This window comes from Lissotriton helveticus, chromosome 9 (assembly GCF_964261635.1).
Source record: "Lissotriton helveticus chromosome 9, aLisHel1.1, whole genome shotgun sequence".
Classification (NCBI taxonomy): Eukaryota; Metazoa; Chordata; class Amphibia; order Caudata; family Salamandridae; genus Lissotriton; species Lissotriton helveticus.
The window spans coordinates 937556538-937563949 of NC_136070.1; positions in this window are offsets into that span (position 1 = coordinate 937556538).

The window sequence follows — 7412 nt, forward strand, 5'->3', positions numbered from 1 at the left end:
CTAAGTTGCCCCTTTGCATATATCTTTTGAACATCCATCCGAGTTCCTGATAGTTGATACCGACTAGTAACAAGACTATTGTTGAAAGGTAATGAAGTGGGGGAGGGGGTGGTAGTGGGGTTGGGTAGTAGTGTGGAGATGTTCGCCACCGGGACAGAGATCTCCCTATTGAAAGCAAAAAGGAGAAGCCATAAAGTTAAGTAAAACTGTAAATAAATGAACATATATTCATTTAATAAAAAAATATCTAACCAACCCTTTCCTAATTCCTCTTTGCCTAGGGCTATCACACTAAGAAGACCCAACAAATTTGGTCAAAAACCTAATATACTATTTAACTATAATTTAATATGATACATTTGATTTTTTTTAAATAAATTACATTAAATACAATTTAACCTCTTCCTACCTGCAGTATCAGTTGTATTGTATGTATTTTGAAAGCCATGTTTTATGTTAATATTATTTTAATATTAACTTTAATTTATGAGTTAAATTAGATGAAAATATAATGATTTAATGTAAATAAAGTTTGAATAAAAGTTCAAATTAAAAATATTCTATCATTCAAAGTATTTAAAAATAAAGGTCATACACATTTTGATTAATTTCATATTTATTCCTATATGTTGTTAGTGTTATTGCCTGCCTCCATAGTGTTCTATTAGAGTGTGTTGCAGTACCAGTGGTTGGCCCTGTGTGATGGATGACTTACTCATATGTTTGGCTGGAGTACATTTAAGCCTGTTTTGTCAGTACTACTCTAAAAGTAGGTGTGGGTGTGTATTTGGCGAATGGGAAGTGTCTACCTCATGTGTGTTTTTGTATTGGCATGTCGATTCTGAAAACTTTCATTATCCTAAAGCCCACACATCTTGTTGTAATTATTCCAGAGGATCCCACACTCTCCGTTTTCCCTTCCATATTGAATGCTAAAACCCCTACGTTGTGCACTCGCGTATGGCCTTTGAGAATAGGGCCCATTGTAATTAGCTACCCGTTGCCTATGGAGTTTGAGGTGGTAGGACCTAGAATAGCATGGCCTCATTTTGTGAATAATTTGGAATCTTCCCAAAATAGATGTAGGAAGGTTCAAATGGGGGGTGATGGGGGAGGGGTAACTACAGAAGAAGAAGAGCAATGATCTTGCATAAAACTTTCAGGAGCTAGGAGCGAGTTGAGGAAACGTTTTTAATTTGAGGAGCCATAGAATGAGCATAGTCAGAACGAATACCAGTTGCCCTCTAGTCTACTCCAACTGTTATGATCTGGCCCAAAGACTCTTCATCTCTTTCCTATAACCTTTTAATCCTTAGTGTTTTTATGTGGTCCACATTAATACCAGTGGTATAAAATTCCTACAAAGAAACAAAAATAATAGAAAGATAATAAATACCTAGAGTAATGCAGTCACCACAAATCTAATCACTCACTTGTTTTATGTCTCACCTATTACATTCACATTCATAACCTTTGGATACAGATTACTATAAACAGTCGGTTATTATCATCTGGCTTTTAGGAAACTGTTATAAAAGTTATGCTGTCTTAGTAAAATAAATGTTGAATAAGTAAATCAAATGTTGTATAATTAAATAGAAATATAGAATTTGAATAGTGGGGAGGAAGTGGCAGGGACCGCACAGTCAATTTAAATCAACAAAAGTACAAAGAATTTCATAACCAACATGTGCATTGCTCCTAAATGAAGAATCCTTGGAGCAGTGCTCATAAGTGTAGCCCAAGTGGGCATCCTTCACATGCCATGCCTTTCAAAAGCCCTGTACATCCAGATTTGTATTAAAGCTGTACATTTGTGCTAATGAGAACCAATCTCTGGTGAGAATACTGGACCAGCAAGTTTATCTGAGTGATAATGCAAGAAAAAAATCGATGTAGAAACAGATGCTTAGGAGATATTGTGTCTGGCAAATTTGTATTATTTATAATAAAGAGTGGTGGAGAAATTCCCATCACCTTAGTGGTACAGATATAGAACTTAAGGGCTTGCATGAAAACAATATTATAAAGACTAATTGAAAGATCTCATAACTGTGTCATTGGTTCAGAATTAGTGATGGGGAGGGACACTTACAACTAAGGCCCAAATTACGAGTTTAGGCGCTATTTATGGTGCCTGATAAATAATGATACTTCAGGGTACATTATTTAATGGGTGCTATAAATAACAACTGTTATAAGTTGGTGGGAATTAACATGCAGATTTGGTGTTTAACGCACCAAAATCGGCATGATACGGTAAATATCATATGCTTTTCCTCTGTGAATTTTTGCAGGTTTTAAGCATGCCGAAATTTGACAAAGGTTGAGGTATTTAATGCATCCAGTCAATAACGGCTGCGTTAAATACCTACCAACTCATAATTCCAACCCATACATAAACGGGTTTACTGTAGAAATCAAAAATCCACTTCTCAGGGGTTCCACTGATACTTAGTCCTTTTAAACTCACAAAGAAGAACTTGACACAGAAGCTGGAATATAAAGGTAAATTTTTATTAACCTCAAATGAGTGAGACTACATCACACAGAAGCCTTAGCAACTGAATGAGGCAGTCTGCCAGAATGGTCTTACTTCACGTCCTATATACTCTTTATCCTGCCCCAGGCATGTAAGGGAGTTGTACCAATTACATTCCTAAAAATATGGAAAATCTGGAGAGTCAGCAGGTGAGTAGCCTTTGGGGTTTTAGCAGGATATGGGCAAAACATTATAATTACATAGTTCACAAAGGTTAATCTGATTTAGATGGCACTGCAGGGCATGTCATGATTACATGTACAGTATCCCAACCCAAAAGTTTAATCATTAAGAATGTCCCAAATTCAACCTCCAAAAGCCGGACAAACCTATAATTGAAAGCATAACCCATGTAATGAAGAACCATAAAAAGAAACAGTAACAGATGATGAACAAGATAAGGCATGTGCAAGGAAACTAAAAGTTAACGATGTCCTGAACATTGATTGGCAATCTCAGACAAAGATCGATCAGGGAAATTGGCTTTGCGAGGTCAGTTTCTTACAGTTCATTTCAGAGTCAAAAAGAAACCTTAGTTAATGTATACATGAACTAAGAAGGCAAGGCCACTTTATTCGCCAGGGTACCTTCACAGGCCTACGTGAGGGCAACACAAAATGGTGGCACAGAACAAAATGGAGTCAGACTCGAGAATTACAGAACCTCAGACCTCCTTTTGCCATTACGTAGGCAATAACCTAAACTCATGTTAATCTGAATCTAGGTCCACATCAATCTTCATTAGGTCATCTAAGTGTTGCTGTAGCATCATCCTATTATTCTCTACTTCTCTCGGGACAGGTCTCCGAACACACATAGTAGCACAAAGACTCACTTCTGGTGGACCATTTTTGGATGCTAGAGGCGGAGCCACTTCCTCTTCCATGGCAATTCAGTCAAATGAGAACTTAATTAACATTTACTTTATACAATTGCACTGGAATCGCTTGTGCAACTGTGCCCAAAGTCTGTTCAAAGCCTCTCTGGCAGGCTTCTATCGTCCATCAAATCTGCTTCAATTGTCTTCTTCCGCATTGGGCCTCTCGATTCAGGCCTCTTCATGAAAATAGTACTGTTTAGTTGGAGTACCCTCCTGGCAAACACTCACAGCTTACTCGAAAGTCTCAATGTCTCAAGGCAGTGCACCAATATCTCTCCTCTGCGGCAGGCACTACAGGTAGTGTGCCCTTTATTGATCATGGGCACAGATCATCTCGTGCAGACCCAAGTACTTTTAATTTGAAAAGAGCAACAGACTTTCACGCTCAGCAGCACTTTCAGGCTCCAACACTCATTATTCAGTGTCAGAGGACGCTCAAGCTGCTCTTTCATGGACACCATAATGTAGTGCCGTAGATCCTCCGGTGCACTGCCCTTCCGTTGGAGCAAAGAAAAAGAGGTGGTAGCCAAAAACTCAGGCCAAGGGGCTCAAGGGACCGCACACTGACAGAGGTTACCACCACATGACAGGTAGAAGACTCAAGCCTCAATTCTTTCGCTCTTTTGCACTGAAACTCTGGTTCTGTGGCAAAACCAGCTCCTCCTTATTTTCTGATGTTCAACGCCTTCTGATGAAGCAAGCACAATACTTTCAAGATACCACTGATGGCACGCTGGCGATCGCTGTTCAGCCTTGCTACTTTCTGGGTGCTGGGACTGTAGGGCCAATACGTCTGCCATTCATATGCAGCTGTCACTGATGGGAATTAGGCTTATCAGTGTTCTGCAGGTCATGACTCGATCCCGCAGAACCTAGTGACGTAGGAAATGTAACACAGTTGTTAGTTTCCTTCAATTCAGTACAAAAACAGTTCAGTGTTTTAACAGTGTTTATAGCCCTAGGCGACTATAATTTCTATCTAGAGGACGGCACTGATCCCGATACGCTCACGCTATGTGAAGCAATGCAAGGAGTAGGACTTACCCAGCTGGTTAAAGGAGCAACACATCTAGCCGGACACACGCTGGATGGAATCTTTGCAAATAATTCTGATATAGTATTTGATAAGGTGGAACCCATGGCCTGGACAGACCATGCTCTGGTGCTGTTTACCATCATTAACCCCCCTGTGTGTATATCTACACCCAGCGGGAACATAGTAAAGACCTGCAGGCCCTGGAAAAATCTGAAGGGCACTGCTCTTGAGGAGATATTGGTGTCCTCTAGCTCGACGTTGCCTACAGATGTGAACAAAGCGGCGGCTAGGTATACGGAATGGATTGATCAGGCCTGTCATACTCTAGCCCCGCCGAAAGCATGCCGCTCAACGAGATCGGCTCCGTCAGCTCCATGGTTCACAGATGAGCTTAGAGACGCCAAAATTGTCTGCAAGAAGCTGGAGCGTACCTGGCGCTCCAACTATAAAGATACAGACAAGGTCAGCTTGAAAGTTGCACTCAGGAGGTATAAGGATCTCATAAGGCAGGCGAAGACTACATACTTTACAGATCAGATAGAGAGGGCAAAGAACTCTTCTAGAGAACTCTTTGATACCGTTGCGGGCTTGGCTACTCCCAAGCCAGTGACCGTCCCTCCTAGTCTAGAACTCTGTGAGACCTTAGCCACATTCTTTCATAACAAAGTACAGGCCATTTTTACCATTCTTGAGCCTCAAGTTGCCTTGAGCTCACAAGAGGACTTCCATATATCTCCCGTGAGGTTTGCTCAAGAAGAGAAATTTTTGGCATTTGCTCCAGTACTTAATACAGACATCCTTAGGCTACTGCAAACTACCAACTCGGGCTCCCCCGTAGAACCCTGTCCGGTGGCAGTAGCAAAGCTGCCAGCCCGCCCAATTGCAGACACCCTAACTGGGCTGTATAACCAGATGTTTAAGGTGGGTGATTTTCCCACATGCTGGAAACGGGCCTCCATCCTCCCTTTGCTCAAGAAGCCTACATTGGATATCACTGACCCAAACAGCTACAGGCCCATTGCCAGGCTGCCGCTCACTGCCAAAATAATTGAGAAGGCCATGAACTTTCAACTATCGGCCTTCTTGCGCACAGCACAGGGCCTGGACCTCGCCCAGCACGGGTTCAGGGAGGGTCACAGTACGGAGACCGTCTGATTAAATCCGCGGAAGAGGTTAGGAAGGCGCTTGATGCAGGAGGACAAGCTGTTCTGGTCCTTCTCGACTTATCCGCAGCCTTCGACACGGTCCACCACAAGGTGCTGGTGGACCGGTTAGAGGACTGCGGAATTCAGGGGAAGGCACTGAGCATTTTGAAAGCCTTTCTGAGGAACAGGGTTCAGGTGGTGGCAATGGGAGACTTTGAATCAAATCAATGGAAAAAAGGGGGGCCCCTACAATGTACTGAGTTAGCTACTCGTAGGGAATGTAATCTATGTAGAGAAGGGGTGTAGCAAACTTTAAGAATATATCTAGACCCTAAACCAACATGTAATGATACATACTATACAGCATCAAAATAAATATATACTGAAGCAGTGATATATCAAAAATTATTAAATCTTTTTATTTCAATTATAGTATATTTTCTTATTTTTTTTCACTTTCTTATTCATTTTATATCTTCAATTTAAAAAAATTGTGAATTTTATAAATGACATTCAAGTTCTGTAAATAGGACAGTGCAAAAACAATGAGTGTGAACAAAAAAACTACATAAACAAAGTTTCATCACCTCTTTTTTTATGAAACTTTGTTTATGTAGTTTTTTTGTTCACACTCATTGTTTTTGCACTGTTCTATTTGTAACATTTCCTATTTACAGAACTTGAATGTCATTTATAAAATTCACAAATGTATATATTTATTTTGATGCTGTATAGTATGTATCATTACATGTTGGTTTAGGGTCTAGATATATTCTTAGAGTTTGCTACACCCCTTCTCTACATAGACTTTGAATCAAAACCTTTCAAACTCCCAGGGGGGGTCCCACAGGGATCCTCCCTAAGCCCCACCTTATTTAACCTTTATGTATCCTCTCTTGCCCCGGTGATCCGATCCTTTGGGTTCGAGCTAACATCGTATGCCGATGATACCCAGATTGTGGTATCATTGCTCCCGGGAAAAAATCTAGGAGTTGCTGCCACGTTTCAAGGCTGTATGAAAGCAGTCAGCACTTGGATGGGATAAAGCTGCTTGAAATTGAACTCATCTAAAACAGAGGTGCTACTTTTTGGGCAGAAAACCAATCTTTGGACCCCGGATTGGTGGCCGGATGATATGGGTACCCCACTTCCCCCGCGTTAAAGGTTAAGAACTTAGGAATAATTATTGACGACCAACTCTCCTATAAACCCCAAGTGGATGCGCGTTCATCCTCCATTTATTGGTCCCTGAAAATTATCAGAAAAATCCTGCCCTTCCTTCCAGCAGGGAGTAGAAAGACGGTGGTGTCAGCCTTAGTGCTTTCCCGCCTCGATTATTGTAACAGTCTACTACTTGAGGCACACCAGGGGCTGCTCAATAAGCTGCAGATACTACAAAATGCGGCGGCCCGTCTTATTCTTGGCCTGCCAAAATTCGCCCCCATTTCCAAGGAGCTGGTCAAGTTGCATTGGCTACCAGTGCGGAAGCGGATCAGGTTTAAGGCCCTATGCATTGTTTATAAAGCGCTCCACGGAACAGGCCCAAAATTCCTCCAACAGCTCTTCCAATGGTACACGCCGGAAAGACATCTAAGATCAGCGAACCTGGGGCTAATCAAGATTGCCCGCATTAGGAAGGTGCGTTGGGGGGGCCGAAGCTTTGTGAGAGGAGCAGCGCTGCTCTTCCTTTAGCTTTGAAGCAGAGCGCCAATCTTTTGGCATTCCGAAAAAGTCTGAAAACCTGGCTTTTCTCGAGTTAGATCCGAGAGTACAATCCCAGGGAGTTACCACTTTAGCGCCAGGAAACCG